This window comes from Triturus cristatus, chromosome 2_1, assembly GCF_964204655.1.
Source record: "Triturus cristatus chromosome 2_1, aTriCri1.1, whole genome shotgun sequence".
NCBI lineage: Eukaryota > Metazoa > Chordata > Amphibia > Caudata > Salamandridae > Triturus > Triturus cristatus.
In genome coordinates this window covers 366,155,401-366,169,927 of record NC_140581.1, presented here as the reverse complement: position 1 = coordinate 366,169,927, position 14,527 = coordinate 366,155,401, and the positions used below count along the sequence as shown (strand labels likewise).

The 14,527-nt window shown below is 59.6% G+C and overlaps 16 non-coding genes across 16 annotated transcripts; all 16 read right to left on the bottom strand.

The window, feature by feature from the left end:
- Positions 1 to 609: 609 nt before the first annotated feature.
- Positions 610 to 773, bottom strand: LOC146864863 (U1 spliceosomal RNA). Its single transcript, XR_014976924.1, has one exon. It is a non-coding gene; the product is annotated as a U1 spliceosomal RNA (small nuclear RNA).
- A 615-nt stretch (positions 774 to 1,388) lies between these two features.
- Positions 1,389 to 1,552, bottom strand: LOC146864862 (U1 spliceosomal RNA). The gene has a single exon (XR_014976923.1). It is a non-coding gene; the product is annotated as a U1 spliceosomal RNA (small nuclear RNA).
- An 897-nt stretch (positions 1,553 to 2,449) lies between these two features.
- Positions 2,450 to 2,613, bottom strand: LOC146864861 (U1 spliceosomal RNA). Its single transcript, XR_014976921.1, has one exon. It is a non-coding gene; the product is annotated as a U1 spliceosomal RNA (small nuclear RNA).
- Positions 2,614 to 3,228: 615 nt separating this feature from the next.
- On the bottom strand, positions 3,229 to 3,392 carry LOC146864860 (U1 spliceosomal RNA). Its single transcript, XR_014976920.1, has one exon. It is a non-coding gene; the product is annotated as a U1 spliceosomal RNA (small nuclear RNA).
- A 615-nt stretch (positions 3,393 to 4,007) lies between these two features.
- LOC146864859 (U1 spliceosomal RNA) lies at positions 4,008 to 4,171 on the bottom strand. The gene has a single exon (XR_014976919.1). It is a non-coding gene; the product is annotated as a U1 spliceosomal RNA (small nuclear RNA).
- Positions 4,172 to 5,068: 897 nt separating this feature from the next.
- Positions 5,069 to 5,232, bottom strand: LOC146864858 (U1 spliceosomal RNA). Its single transcript, XR_014976918.1, has one exon. It is a non-coding gene; the product is annotated as a U1 spliceosomal RNA (small nuclear RNA).
- Positions 5,233 to 5,847: 615 nt separating this feature from the next.
- LOC146864857 (U1 spliceosomal RNA) lies at positions 5,848 to 6,011 on the bottom strand. Its single transcript, XR_014976917.1, has one exon. It is a non-coding gene; the product is annotated as a U1 spliceosomal RNA (small nuclear RNA).
- An 897-nt stretch (positions 6,012 to 6,908) lies between these two features.
- LOC146864856 (U1 spliceosomal RNA) lies at positions 6,909 to 7,072 on the bottom strand. Its single transcript, XR_014976916.1, has one exon. It is a non-coding gene; the product is annotated as a U1 spliceosomal RNA (small nuclear RNA).
- A 615-nt stretch (positions 7,073 to 7,687) lies between these two features.
- On the bottom strand, positions 7,688 to 7,851 carry LOC146864855 (U1 spliceosomal RNA). Its single transcript, XR_014976915.1, has one exon. It is a non-coding gene; the product is annotated as a U1 spliceosomal RNA (small nuclear RNA).
- A 905-nt stretch (positions 7,852 to 8,756) lies between these two features.
- Positions 8,757 to 8,920, bottom strand: LOC146864854 (U1 spliceosomal RNA). The gene has a single exon (XR_014976914.1). It is a non-coding gene; the product is annotated as a U1 spliceosomal RNA (small nuclear RNA).
- Positions 8,921 to 9,817: 897 nt separating this feature from the next.
- Positions 9,818 to 9,981, bottom strand: LOC146864853 (U1 spliceosomal RNA). Its single transcript, XR_014977393.1, has one exon. It is a non-coding gene; the product is annotated as a U1 spliceosomal RNA (small nuclear RNA).
- A 615-nt stretch (positions 9,982 to 10,596) lies between these two features.
- On the bottom strand, positions 10,597 to 10,760 carry LOC146864852 (U1 spliceosomal RNA). Its single transcript, XR_014976913.1, has one exon. It is a non-coding gene; the product is annotated as a U1 spliceosomal RNA (small nuclear RNA).
- A 615-nt stretch (positions 10,761 to 11,375) lies between these two features.
- Positions 11,376 to 11,539, bottom strand: LOC146864851 (U1 spliceosomal RNA). The gene has a single exon (XR_014976912.1). It is a non-coding gene; the product is annotated as a U1 spliceosomal RNA (small nuclear RNA).
- Positions 11,540 to 12,154: 615 nt separating this feature from the next.
- Positions 12,155 to 12,318, bottom strand: LOC146864850 (U1 spliceosomal RNA). Its single transcript, XR_014976910.1, has one exon. It is a non-coding gene; the product is annotated as a U1 spliceosomal RNA (small nuclear RNA).
- Positions 12,319 to 13,215: 897 nt separating this feature from the next.
- Positions 13,216 to 13,379, bottom strand: LOC146864849 (U1 spliceosomal RNA). Its single transcript, XR_014976909.1, has one exon. It is a non-coding gene; the product is annotated as a U1 spliceosomal RNA (small nuclear RNA).
- Positions 13,380 to 13,994: 615 nt separating this feature from the next.
- On the bottom strand, positions 13,995 to 14,158 carry LOC146864848 (U1 spliceosomal RNA). Its single transcript, XR_014976908.1, has one exon. It is a non-coding gene; the product is annotated as a U1 spliceosomal RNA (small nuclear RNA).
- Positions 14,159 to 14,527: the final 369 nt, after the last annotated feature.

Below are 14,527 nucleotides of genomic sequence, written 5' to 3'. Positions count from 1 at the left end.
ACAGCACTCACAGAAGGGCGATTGCCATGCCCACTTTGGGCCCAGAAGCAGAGATTTGGGGCTTTGGAAGCCTAAGAGCTGCCACTGAGGCCCCCTCTAGAGGTATGCAGTGACATGTTGCCTGGCTAGGCCCCAGTCGACTGCTTGTGGCTGAAAGCCAGGGACAAACAGGCCTGCAAGTGAGCAGGGGTTCTCGCCCCGAGCCCCTCACGCCTTCCCGAACGCTCCCAAACGCTGCAGACAGAACCCTCGCCGGGCAGAGCCCTCGCCGGGCCACGGCCTGGGGTCCTCAGCCAGAGTCTGGGCCTGGGAAGGCTAGGGCGAGGCAAGAGGCTGGCAGCCAGGCCACAGCCCCAGGGGGGGCGATGGAAAGGAGCAGACATGTCACCTGGCCAGGGCCTACTGCCCTGTCTCTGGATAGGTCCCCAGAGTGGGAGGCTGCAACTATCCCATCATTCCCCAGGCTCGGTACTTAGCATGTGATTCCCTCTTGCCCACGCCCCCCTCCAATCCAGCCGCAGCAGCCCAGAAAGACCACAGAAGACGAGAAAGGGTGCTCCAGACTCCTTTTTATTTTTTTTCCATTTTGTCTTTCTTGAAACCAGGGATCAGGGGAAAGCGCGAACGCAGTCCCCCACTACCAGAAATTATGCAGTCGAGTATCCCGCATTTGGGGACATCGCAGGGGTCAGCACATCCGAAGTGCAATGGATGAGCCTCACCCTGGGAGAACCACCTTCGTGATCATGGTGTCTCCCCTGCCAGGTAAGTATGAGTTGGAAGGGGACAGGGCGAGGGCGGGCCGCTGGGCATCTCCCCGCAGGGCGAGGGTGGCATTCACACAGGCTAGGCCTGAGGCCGGGCGAGGCAGAGCATGGGCATTTTGGGGCGCAAGGTGACCAGCCAAGGCCCCTGTGCCCACTTTGGAAAGCGCGCAGCTACCCACAGCAGCTTCCCACAGGCCTCGGCCGGCCAGCAAAATTTGCATGTCCACGCCCACCGGCAGCGCCAATCAGGGCCCTGCTTTCGCTATGCTGCACCTTGCTCACACGGGGGCAAAGCCAGGGCTACAGCAAGCACACCAGAGGGCTTGGCAGGCCGAAATCGGGCCCAACAGCAGATTTTTCAGGCCCTCCAAATTGTGCACAAGCAAAGGCTTTCGCAAGCACAACAGAGTGCTTGCCAGGTCGAAATCGGGCCCAGAAGCACGTTTCTAAGCCCTAAGCCAGCATCCCCCAGGCTTGTAAATTTGCATAACTAATTGGCCCTCGCCCACTCCCCATTCCAGCCAGCTTACAGCACCCTGGACGGACCACAAGAAACGTCAAAGGGTGCTCCAGACTCCTTTTTATTTTTTTTTCCTTTTTGTCTTTCTTGAAACCAGAGATCAGGGGAAAGCGCGAACGCAGTCCCCCACTACCAGAAATTATGCAGTCGAGTATCCCGCATTTGGGGACATCGCAGGGGTCAGCACATCCGAAGTGCAATGGATGAGCCTCACCCTGGGAGAACCACCTTCGTGATCATGGTGTCTCCCCTGCCAGGTAAGTATGAGTTGGAAGGGGACAGGGCGAGGGCGGGCCGCTGGGCATCTCCCCGCAGGGCGAGGGTGGCATTCACACAGGCTAGGCCTGAGGCCGGGCGAGGCAGAGCATGGGCATTTTGGGGCGCAAGGTGACCAGCCAAGGCCCCTGTGCCCACTTTGGAAAGCGCGCAGCTACCCACAGCAGCTTCCCACAGGCCTCGGCCGGCCAGCAAAATTTGCATGTCCACGCCCACCGGCAGCGCCAATCAGGGCCCTGCTTTCGCTATGCTGCACCTTGCTCACACGGGGTTAAAGCCAGGGCTACAGCACTCACAGAAGGGCGATTGCCATGCCCACTTTGGGCCCAGAAGCAGAGATTTGGGGCTTTGGAAGCCTAAGAGCTGCCACTGAGGCCCCCTCTAGAGGTATGCAGTGACATGTTGCCTGGCTAGGCCCCAGTCGACTGCTTGTGGCTGAAAGCCAGGGACAAACAGGCCTGCAAGTGAGCAGGGGTTCTCGCCCCGAGCCCCTCACGAACGCTCCCAAACGCTGCAGACAGAACCCTCGCCGGGCAGAGCCCTCGCCGGGCCACGGCCTGGGGTCCTCAGCCAGAGTCTGGGCCTGGGAAGGCTAGGGCGAGGCAAGAGGCTGGCAGCCAGGCCACAGCCCCAGGGGGGGCGATGGAAAGGAGCAGACATGTCACCTGGCCAGGGCCTACTGCCCTGTCTCTGGATAGGTCCCCAGAGTGGGAGGCTGCAACTATCCCATCATTCCCCAGGCTCGGTACTTAGCATGTGATTCCCTCTTGCCCACGCCCCCCTCCAATCCAGCCGCAGCAGCCCAGAAAGACCACAGAAGACGAGAAAGGGTGCTCCAGACTCCTTTTTATTTTTTTTCCATTTTGTCTTTCTTGAAACCAGAGATCAGGGGAAAGCGCGAACGCAGTCCCCCACTACCAGAAATTATGCAGTCGAGTATCCCGCATTTGGGGACATCGCAGGGGTCAGCACATCCGAAGTGCAATGGATGAGCCTCACCCTGGGAGAACCACCTTCGTGATCATGGTGTCTCCCCTGCCAGGTAAGTATGAGTTGGAAGGGGACAGGGCGAGGGCGGGCCGCTGGGCATCTCCCCGCAGGGCGAGGGTGGCATTCACACAGGCTAGGCCTGAGGCCGGGCGAGGCAGAGCATGGGCATTTTGGGGCGCAAGGTGACCAGCCAAGGCCCCTGTGCCCACTTTGGAAAGCGCGCAGCTACCCACAGCAGCTTCCCACAGGCCTCGGCCGGCCAGCAAAATTTGCATGTCCACGCCCACCGGCAGCGCCAATCAGGGCCCTGCTTTCGCTATGCTGCACCTTGCTCACACGGGGGCAAAGCCAGGGCTACAGCAAGCACACCAGAGGGCTTGGCAGGCCGAAATCGGGCCCAACAGCAGATTTTTCAGGCCCTCCAAATTGTGCACAAGCAAAGGCTTTCGCAAGCACAACAGAGTGCTTGCCAGGTCGAAATCGGGCCCAGAAGCACGTTTCTAAGCCCTAAGCCAGCATCCCCCAGGCTTGTAAATTTGCATAACTAATTGGCCCTCGCCCACTCCCCATTCCAGCCAGCTTACAGCACCCTGGACGGACCACAAGAAACGTCAAAGGGTGCTCCAGACTCCTTTTTATTTTTTTTTCCTTTTTGTCTTTCTTGAAACCAGAGATCAGGGGAAAGCGCGAACGCAGTCCCCCACTACCAGAAATTATGCAGTCGAGTATCCCGCATTTGGGGACATCGCAGGGGTCAGCACATCCGAAGTGCAATGGATGAGCCTCACCCTGGGAGAACCACCTTCGTGATCATGGTGTCTCCCCTGCCAGGTAAGTATGAGTTGGAAGGGGACAGGGCGAGGGCGGGCCGCTGGGCATCTCCCCGCAGGGCGAGGGTGGCATTCACACAGGCTAGGCCTGAGGCCGGGCGAGGCAGAGCATGGGCATTTTGGGGCGCAAGGTGACCAGCCAAGGCCCCTGTGCCCACTTTGGAAAGCGCGCAGCTACCCACAGCAGCTTCCCACAGGCCTCGGCCGGCCAGCAAAATTTGCATGTCCACGCCCACCGGCAGCGCCAATCAGGGCCCTGCTTTCGCTATGCTGCACCTTGCTCACACGGGGGCAAAGCCAGGGCTACAGCAAGCACACCAGAGGGCTTGGCAGGCCGAAATCGGGCCCAACAGCAGATTTTTCAGGCCCTCCAAATTGTGCACAAGCAAAGGCTTTCGCAAGCACAACAGAGTGCTTGCCAGGTCGAAATCGGGCCCAGAAGCACGTTTCTAAGCCCTAAGCCAGCATCCCCCAGGCTTGTAAATTTGCATAACTAATTGGCCCTCGCCCACTCCCCATTCCAGCCAGCTTACAGCACCCTGGACGGACCACAAGAAACGTCAAAGGGTGCTCCAGACTCCTTTTTATTTTTTTTTCCTTTTTGTCTTTCTTGAAACCAGAGATCAGGGGAAAGCGCGAACGCAGTCCCCCACTACCAGAAATTATGCAGTCGAGTATCCCGCATTTGGGGACATCGCAGGGGTCAGCACATCCGAAGTGCAATGGATGAGCCTCACCCTGGGAGAACCACCTTCGTGATCATGGTGTCTCCCCTGCCAGGTAAGTATGAGTTGGAAGGGGACAGGGCGAGGGCGGGCCGCTGGGCATCTCCCCGCAGGGCGAGGGTGGCATTCACACAGGCTAGGCCTGAGGCCGGGCGAGGCAGAGCATGGGCATTTTGGGGCGCAAGGTGACCAGCCAAGGCCCCTGTGCCCACTTTGGAAAGCGCGCAGCTACCCACAGCAGCTTCCCACAGGCCTCGGCCGGCCAGCAAAATTTGCATGTCCACGCCCACCGGCAGCGCCAATCAGGGCCCTGCTTTCGCTATGCTGCACCTTGCTCACACGGGGTTAAAGCCAGGGCTACAGCACTCACAGAAGGGCGATTGCCATGCCCACTTTGGGCCCAGAAGCAGAGATTTGGGGCTTTGGAAGCCTAAGAGCTGCCACTGAGGCCCCCTCTAGAGGTATGCAGTGACATGTTGCCTGGCTAGGCCCCAGTCGACTGCTTGTGGCTGAAAGCCAGGGACAAACAGGCCTGCAAGTGAGCAGGGGTTCTCGCCCCGAGCCCCTCACGAACGCTCCCAAACGCTGCAGACAGAACCCTCGCCGGGCAGAGCCCTCGCCGGGCCACGGCCTGGGGTCCTCAGCCAGAGTCTGGGCCTGGGAAGGCTAGGGCGAGGCAAGAGGCTGGCAGCCAGGCCACAGCCCCAGGGGGGGCGATGGAAAGGAGCAGACATGTCACCTGGCCAGGGCCTACTGCCCTGTCTCTGGATAGGTCCCCAGAGTGGGAGGCTGCAACTATCCCATCATTCCCCAGGCTCGGTACTTAGCATGTGATTCCCTCTTGCCCACGCCCCCCTCCAATCCAGCCGCAGCAGCCCAGAAAGACCACAGAAGACGAGAAAGGGTGCTCCAGACTCCTTTTTATTTTTTTTCCATTTTGTCTTTCTTGAAACCAGAGATCAGGGGAAAGCGCGAACGCAGTCCCCCACTACCAGAAATTATGCAGTCGAGTATCCCGCATTTGGGGACATCGCAGGGGTCAGCACATCCGAAGTGCAATGGATGAGCCTCACCCTGGGAGAACCACCTTCGTGATCATGGTGTCTCCCCTGCCAGGTAAGTATGAGTTGGAAGGGGACAGGGCGAGGGCGGGCCGCTGGGCATCTCCCCGCAGGGCGAGGGTGGCATTCACACAGGCTAGGCCTGAGGCCGGGCGAGGCAGAGCATGGGCATTTTGGGGCGCAAGGTGACCAGCCAAGGCCCCTGTGCCCACTTTGGAAAGCGCGCAGCTACCCACAGCAGCTTCCCACAGGCCTCGGCCGGCCAGCAAAATTTGCATGTCCACGCCCACCGGCAGCGCCAATCAGGGCCCTGCTTTCGCTATGCTGCACCTTGCTCACACGGGGGCAAAGCCAGGGCTACAGCAAGCACACCAGAGGGCTTGGCAGGCCGAAATCGGGCCCAACAGCAGATTTTTCAGGCCCTCCAAATTGTGCACAAGCAAAGGCTTTCGCAAGCACAACAGAGTGCTTGCCAGGTCGAAATCGGGCCCAGAAGCACGTTTCTAAGCCCTAAGCCAGCATCCCCCAGGCTTGTAAATTTGCATAACTAATTGGCCCTCGCCCACTCCCCATTCCAGCCAGCTTACAGCACCCTGGACGGACCACAAGAAACGTCAAAGGGTGCTCCAGACTCCTTTTTATTTTTTTTTCCTTTTTGTCTTTCTTGAAACCAGAGATCAGGGGAAAGCGCGAACGCAGTCCCCCACTACCAGAAATTATGCAGTCGAGTATCCCGCATTTGGGGACATCGCAGGGGTCAGCACATCCGAAGTGCAATGGATGAGCCTCACCCTGGGAGAACCACCTTCGTGATCATGGTGTCTCCCCTGCCAGGTAAGTATGAGTTGGAAGGGGACAGGGCGAGGGCGGGCCGCTGGGCATCTCCCCGCAGGGCGAGGGTGGCATTCACACAGGCTAGGCCTGAGGCCGGGCGAGGCAGAGCATGGGCATTTTGGGGCGCAAGGTGACCAGCCAAGGCCCCTGTGCCCACTTTGGAAAGCGCGCAGCTACCCACAGCAGCTTCCCACAGGCCTCGGCCGGCCAGCAAAATTTGCATGTCCACGCCCACCGGCAGCGCCAATCAGGGCCCTGCTTTCGCTATGCTGCACCTTGCTCACACGGGGTTAAAGCCAGGGCTACAGCACTCACAGAAGGGCGATTGCCATGCCCACTTTGGGCCCAGAAGCAGAGATTTGGGGCTTTGGAAGCCTAAGAGCTGCCACTGAGGCCCCCTCTAGAGGTATGCAGTGACATGTTGCCTGGCTAGGCCCCAGTCGACTGCTTGTGGCTGAAAGCCAGGGACAAACAGGCCTGCAAGTGAGCAGGGGTTCTCGCCCCGAGCCCCTCACGAACGCTCCCAAACGCTGCAGACAGAACCCTCGCCGGGCAGAGCCCTCGCCGGGCCACGGCCTGGGGTCCTCAGCCAGAGTCTGGGCCTGGGAAGGCTAGGGCGAGGCAAGAGGCTGGCAGCCAGGCCACAGCCCCAGGGGGGGCGATGGAAAGGAGCAGACATGTCACCTGGCCAGGGCCTACTGCCCTGTCTCTGGATAGGTCCCCAGAGTGGGAGGCTGCAACTATCCCATCATTCCCCAGGCTCGGTACTTAGCATGTGATTCCCTCTTGCCCACGCCCCCCTCCAATCCAGCCGCAGCAGCCCAGAAAGACCACAGAAGACGAGAAAGGGTGCTCCAGACTCCTTTTTATTTTTTTTCCATTTTGTCTTTCTTGAAACCAGAGATCAGGGGAAAGCGCGAACGCAGTCCCCCACTACCAGAAATTATGCAGTCGAGTATCCCGCATTTGGGGACATCGCAGGGGTCAGCACATCCGAAGTGCAATGGATGAGCCTCACCCTGGGAGAACCACCTTCGTGATCATGGTGTCTCCCCTGCCAGGTAAGTATGAGTTGGAAGGGGACAGGGCGAGGGCGGGCCGCTGGGCATCTCCCCGCAGGGCGAGGGTGGCATTCACACAGGCTAGGCCTGAGGCCGGGCGAGGCAGAGCATGGGCATTTTGGGGCGCAAGGTGACCAGCCAAGGCCCCTGTGCCCACTTTGGAAAGCGCGCAGCTACCCACAGCAGCTTCCCACAGGCCTCGGCCGGCCAGCAAAATTTGCATGTCCACGCCCACCGGCAGCGCCAATCAGGGCCCTGCTTTCGCTATGCTGCACCTTGCTCACACGGGGGCAAAGCCAGGGCTACAGCAAGCACACCAGAGGGCTTGGCAGGCCGAAATCGGGCCCAACAGCAGATTTTTCAGGCCCTCCAAATTGTGCACAAGCAAAGGCTTTCGCAAGCACAACAGAGTGCTTGCCAGGTCGAAATCGGGCCCAGAAGCACGTTTCTAAGCCCTAAGCCAGCATCCCCCAGGCTTGTAAATTTGCATAACTAATTGGCCCTCGCCCACTCCCCATTCCAGCCAGCTTACAGCACCCTGGACGGACCACAAGAAACGTCAAAGGGTGCTCCAGACTCCTTTTTATTTTTTTTTCCTTTTTGTCTTTCTTGAAACCAGAGATCAGGGGAAAGCGCGAACGCAGTCCCCCACTACCAGAAATTATGCAGTCGAGTATCCCGCATTTGGGGACATCGCAGGGGTCAGCACATCCGAAGTGCAATGGATGAGCCTCACCCTGGGAGAACCACCTTCGTGATCATGGTGTCTCCCCTGCCAGGTAAGTATGAGTTGGAAGGGGACAGGGCGAGGGCGGGCCGCTGGGCATCTCCCCGCAGGGCGAGGGTGGCATTCACACAGGCTAGGCCTGAGGCCGGGCGAGGCAGAGCATGGGCATTTTGGGGCGCAAGGTGACCAGCCAAGGCCCCTGTGCCCACTTTGGAAAGCGCGCAGCTACCCACAGCAGCTTCCCACAGGCCTCGGCCGGCCAGCAAAATTTGCATGTCCACGCCCACCGGCAGCGCCAATCAGGGCCCTGCTTTCGCTATGCTGCACCTTGCTCACACGGGGGCAAAGCCAGGGCTACAGCACTCACAGAAGGGCGATTGCCATGCCCACTTTGGGCCCAGAAGCAGAGATTTGGGGCTTTGGAAGCCTAAGAGCTGCCACTGAGGCCCCCTCTAGAGGTATGCAGTGACATGTTGCCTGGCTAGGCCCCAGTCGACTGCTTGTGGCTGAAAGCCAGGGACAAACAGGCCTGCAAGTGAGCAGGGGTTCTCGCCCCGAGCCCCTCACGCCTTCCCGAACGCTCCCAAACGCTGCAGACAGAACCCTCGCCGGGCAGAGCCCTCGCCGGGCCACGGCCTGGGGTCCTCAGCCAGAGTCTGGGCCTGGGAAGGCTAGGGCGAGGCAAGAGGCTGGCAGCCAGGCCACAGCCCCAGGGGGGGCGATGGAAAGGAGCAGACATGTCACCTGGCCAGGGCCTACTGCCCTGTCTCTGGATAGGTCCCCAGAGTGGGAGGCTGCAACTATCCCATCATTCCCCAGGCTCGGTACTTAGCATGTGATTCCCTCTTGCCCACGCCCCCCTCCAATCCAGCCGCAGCAGCCCAGAAAGACCACAGAAGACGAGAAAGGGTGCTCCAGACTCCTTTTTATTTTTTTTCCATTTTGTCTTTCTTGAAACCAGAGATCAGGGGAAAGCGCGAACGCAGTCCCCCACTACCAGAAATTATGCAGTCGAGTATCCCGCATTTGGGGACATCGCAGGGGTCAGCACATCCGAAGTGCAATGGATGAGCCTCACCCTGGGAGAACCACCTTCGTGATCATGGTGTCTCCCCTGCCAGGTAAGTATGAGTTGGAAGGGGACAGGGCGAGGGCGGGCCGCTGGGCATCTCCCCGCAGGGCGAGGGTGGCATTCACACAGGCTAGGCCTGAGGCCGGGCGAGGCAGAGCATGGGCATTTTGGGGCGCAAGGTGACCAGCCAAGGCCCCTGTGCCCACTTTGGAAAGCGCGCAGCTACCCACAGCAGCTTCCCACAGGCCTCGGCCGGCCAGCAAAATTTGCATGTCCACGCCCACCGGCAGCGCCAATCAGGGCCCTGCTTTCGCTATGCTGCACCTTGCTCACACGGGGGCAAAGCCAGGGCTACAGCACTCACAGAAGGGCGATTGCCATGCCCACTTTGGGCCCAGAAGCAGAGATTTGGGGCTTTGGAAGCCTAAGAGCTGCCACTGAGGCCCCCTCTAGAGGTATGCAGTGACATGTTGCCTGGCTAGGCCCCAGTCGACTGCTTGTGGCTGAAAGCCAGGGACAAACAGGCCTGCAAGTGAGCAGGGGTTCTCGCCCCGAGCCCCTCACGAACGCTCCCAAACGCTGCAGACAGAACCCTCGCCGGGCAGAGCCCTCGCCGGGCCACGGCCTGGGGTCCTCAGCCAGAGTCTGGGCCTGGGAAGGCTAGGGCGAGGCAAGAGGCTGGCAGCCAGGCCACAGCCCCAGGGGGGGCGATGGAAAGGAGCAGACATGTCACCTGGCCAGGGCCTACTGCCCTGTCTCTGGATAGGTCCCCAGAGTGGGAGGCTGCAACTATCCCATCATTCCCCAGGCTCGGTACTTAGCATGTGATTCCCTCTTGCCCACGCCCCCCTCCAATCCAGCCGCAGCAGCCCAGAAAGACCACAGAAGACGAGAAAGGGTGCTCCAGACTCCTTTTTATTTTTTTTCCATTTTGTCTTTCTTGAAACCAGAGATCAGGGGAAAGCGCGAACGCAGTCCCCCACTACCAGAAATTATGCAGTCGAGTATCCCGCATTTGGGGACATCGCAGGGGTCAGCACATCCGAAGTGCAATGGATGAGCCTCACCCTGGGAGAACCACCTTCGTGATCATGGTGTCTCCCCGGCCAGGTAAGTATGAGTTGGAAGGGGACAGGGCGAGGGCGGGCCGCTGGGCATCTCCCCGCAGGGCGAGGGTGGCATTCACACAGGCTAGGCCTGAGGCCGGGCGAGGCAGAGCATGGGCATTTTGGGGCGCAAGGTGACCAGCCAAGGCCCCTGTGCCCACTTTGGAAAGCGCGCAGCTACCCACAGCAGCTTCCCACAGGCCTCGGCCGGCCAGCAAAATTTGCATGTCCACGCCCACCGGCAGCGCCAATCAGGGCCCTGCTTTCGCTATGCTGCACCTTGCTCACACGGGGGCAAAGCCAGGGCTACAGCAAGCACACCAGAGGGCTTGGCAGGCCGAAATCGGGCCCAACAGCAGATTTTTCAGGCCCTCCAAATTGTGCACAAGCAAAGGCTTTCGCAAGCACAACAGAGTGCTTGCCAGGTCGAAATCGGGCCCAGAAGCACGTTTCTAAGCCCTAAGCCAGCATCCCCCAGGCTTGTAAATTTGCATAACTAATTGGCCCTCGCCCACTCCCCATTCCAGCCAGCTTACAGCACCCTGGACGGACCACAAGAAACGTCAAAGGGTGCTCCAGACTCCTTTTTATTTTTTTTTCCTTTTTGTCTTTCTTGAAACCAGAGATCAGGGGAAAGCGCGAACGCAGTCCCCCACTACCAGAAATTATGCAGTCGAGTATCCCGCATTTGGGGACATCGCAGGGGTCAGCACATCCGAAGTGCAATGGATGAGCCTCACCCTGGGAGAACCACCTTCGTGATCATGGTGTCTCCCCTGCCAGGTAAGTATGAGTTGGAAGGGGACAGGGCGAGGGCGGGCCGCTAGGCATCTCCCCGCAGGGCGAGGGTGGCATTCACACAGGCTAGGCCTGAGGCCGGGCGAGGCAGAGCATGGGCATTTTGGGGCGCAAGGTGACCAGCCAAGGCCCCTGTGCCCACTTTGGAAAGCGCGCAGCTACCCACAGCAGCTTCCCACAGGCCTCGGCCGGCCAGCAAAATTTGCATGTCCACGCCCACCGGCAGCGCCAATCAGGGCCCTGCTTTCGCTATGCTGCACCTTGCTCACACGGGGGCAAAGCCAGGGCTACAGCAAGCACACCAGAGGGCTTGGCAGGCCGAAATCGGGCCCAACAGCAGATTTTTCAGGCCCTCCAAATTGTGCACAAGCAAAGGCTTTCGCAAGCACAACAGAGTGCTTGCCAGGTCGAAATCGGGCCCAGAAGCACGTTTCTAAGCCCTAAGCCAGCATCCCCCAGGCTTGTAAATTTGCATAACTAATTGGCCCTCGCCCACTCCCCATTCCAGCCAGCTTACAGCACCCTGGACGGACCACAAGAAACGTCAAAGGGTGCTCCAGACTCCTTTTTATTTTTTTTTCCTTTTTGTCTTTCTTGAAACCAGAGATCAGGGGAAAGCGCGAACGCAGTCCCCCACTACCAGAAATTATGCAGTCGAGTATCCCGCATTTGGGGACATCGCAGGGGTCAGCACATCCGAAGTGCAATGGATGAGCCTCACCCTGGGAGAACCACCTTCGTGATCATGGTGTCTCCCCTGCCAGGTAAGTATGAGTTGGAAGGGGACAGGGCGAGGGCGGGCCGCTGGGCATCTCCCCGCAGGGCGAGGGTGGCATTCACACAGGCTAGGCCTGAGGCCGGGCGAGGCAGAGCATGGGCATTTTGGGGCGCAAGGTGACCAGCCAAGGCCCCTGTGCCCACTTTGGAAAGCGCGCAGCTACCCACAGCAGCTTCCCACAGGCCTCGGCCGGCCAGCAAAATTTGCATGTCCACGCCCACCGGCAGCGCCAATCAGGGCCCTGCTTTCGCTATGCTGCACCTTGCTCACACGGGGGCAAAGCCAGGGCTACAGCAAGCACACCAGAGGGCTTGGCAGGCCGAAATCGGGCCCAACAGCAGATTTTTCAGGCCCTCCAAATTGTGCACAAGCAAAGGCTTTCGCAAGCACAACAGAGTGCTTGCCAGGTCGAAATCGGGCCCAGAAGCACGTTTCTAAGCCCTAAGCCAGCATCCCCCAGGCTTGTAAATTTGCATAACTAATTGGCCCTCGCCCACTCCCCATTCCAGCCAGCTTACAGCACCCTGGACGGACCACAAGAAACGTCAAAGGGTGCTCCAGACTCCTTTTTATTTTTTTTTCCTTTTTGTCTTTCTTGAAACCAGAGATCAGGGGAAAGCGCGAACGCAGTCCCCCACTACCAGAAATTATGCAGTCGAGTATCCCGCATTTGGGGACATCGCAGGGGTCAGCACATCCGAAGTGCAATGGATGAGCCTCACCCTGGGAGAACCACCTTCGTGATCATGGTGTCTCCCCTGCCAGGTAAGTATGAGTTGGAAGGGGACAGGGCGAGGGCGGGCCGCTGGGCATCTCCCCGCAGGGCGAGGGTGGCATTCACACAGGCTAGGCCTGAGGCCGGGCGAGGCAGAGCATGGGCATTTTGGGGCGCAAGGTGACCAGCCAAGGCCCCTGTGCCCACTTTGGAAAGCGCGCAGCTACCCACAGCAGCTTCCCACAGGCCTCGGCCGGCCAGCAAAATTTGCATGTCCACGCCCACCGGCAGCGCCAATCAGGGCCCTGCTTTCGCTATGCTGCACCTTGCTCACACGGGGTTAAAGCCAGGGCTACAGCACTCACAGAAGGGCGATTGCCATGCCCACTTTGGGCCCAGAAGCAGAGATTTGGGGCTTTGGAAGCCTAAGAGCTGCCACTGAGGCCCCCTCTAGAGGTATGCAGTGACATGTTGCCTGGCTAGGCCCCAGTCGACTGCTTGTGGCTGAAAGCCAGGGACAAACAGGCCTGCAAGTGAGCAGGGGTTCTCGCCCCGAGCCCCTCACGAACGCTCCCAAACGCTGCAGACAGAACCCTCGCCGGGCAGAGCCCTCGCCGGGCCACGGCCTGGGGTCCTCAGCCAGAGTCTGGGCCTGGGAAGGCTAGGGCGAGGCAAGAGGCTGGCAGCCAGGCCACAGCCCCAGGGGGGGCGATGGAAAGGAGCAGACATGTCACCTGGCCAGGGCCTACTGCCCTGTCTCTGGATAGGTCCCCAGAGTGGGAGGCTGCAACTATCCCATCATTCCCCAGGCTCGGTACTTAGCATGTGATTCCCTCTTGCCCACGCCCCCCTCCAATCCAGCCGCAGCAGCCCAGAAAGACCACAGAAGACGAGAAAGGGTGCTCCAGACTCCTTTTTATTTTTTTTCCATTTTGTCTTTCTTGAAACCAGAGATCAGGGGAAAGCGCGAACGCAGTCCCCCACTACCAGAAATTATGCAGTCGAGTATCCCGCATTTGGGGACATCGCAGGGGTCAGCACATCCGAAGTGCAATGGATGAGCCTCACCCTGGGAGAACCACCTTCGTGATCATGGTGTCTCCCCTGCCAGGTAAGTATGAGTTGGAAGGGGACAGGGCGAGGGCGGGCCGCTGGGCATCTCCCCGCAGGGCGAGGGTGGCATTCACACAGGCTAGGCCTGAGGCCGGGCGAGGCAGAGCATGGGCATTTTGGGGCGCAAGGTGACCAGCCAAGGCCCCTGTGCCCACTTTGGAAAGCGCGCAGCTACCCACAGCAGCTTCCCACAGGCCTCGGCCGGCCAGCAAAATTTGCATGTCCACGCCCACCGGCAGCGCCAATCAGGGCCCTGCTTTCGCTATGCTGCACCTTGCTCACACGGGGGCAAAGCCAGGGCTACAGCAAGCACACCAGAGGGCTTGGCAGGCCGAAATCGGGCCCAACAGCAGATTTTTCAGGCCCTCCAAATTGTGCACAAGCAAAGGCTTTCGCAAGCACAACAGAGTGCTTGCCAGGTCGAAATCGGGCCCAGAAGCACGTTTCTAAGCCCTAAGCCAGCATCCCCCAGGCTTGTAAATTTGCATAACTAATTGGCCCTCGCCCACTCCCCATTCCAGCCAGCTTACAGCACCCTGGACGGACCACAAGAAACGTCAAAGGGTGCTCCAGACTCCTTTTTATTTTTTTTTCCTTTTTGTCTTTCTTGAAACCAGAGATCAGGGGAAAGCGCGAACGCAGTCCCCCACTACCAGAAATTATGCAGTCGAGTATCCCGCATTTGGGGACATCGCAGGGGTCAGCACATCCGAAGTGCAATGGATGAGCCTCACCCTGGGAGAACCACCTTCGTGATCATGGTGTCTCCCCTGCCAGGTAAGTATGAGTTGGAAGGGGACAGGGCGAGGGCGGGCCGCTGGGCATCTCCCCGCAGGGCGAGGGTGGCATTCACACAGGCTAGGCCTGAGGCCGGGCGAGGCAGAGCATGGGCATTTTGGGGCGCAAGGTGACCAGCCAAGGCCCCTGTGCCCACTTTGGAAAGCGCGCAGCTACCCACAGCAGCTTCCCACAGGCCTCGGCCGGCCAGCAAAATTTGCATGTCCACGCCCACCGGCAGCGCCAATCAGGGCCCTGCTTTCGCTATGCTGCACCTTGCTCACACGGGGGCAAAGCCAGGGCTACAGCACTCACAGAAGGGCGATTGCCATGCCCACTTTGGGCCCAGAAGCAGAGATTTGGGGCTTTGGAAGCCT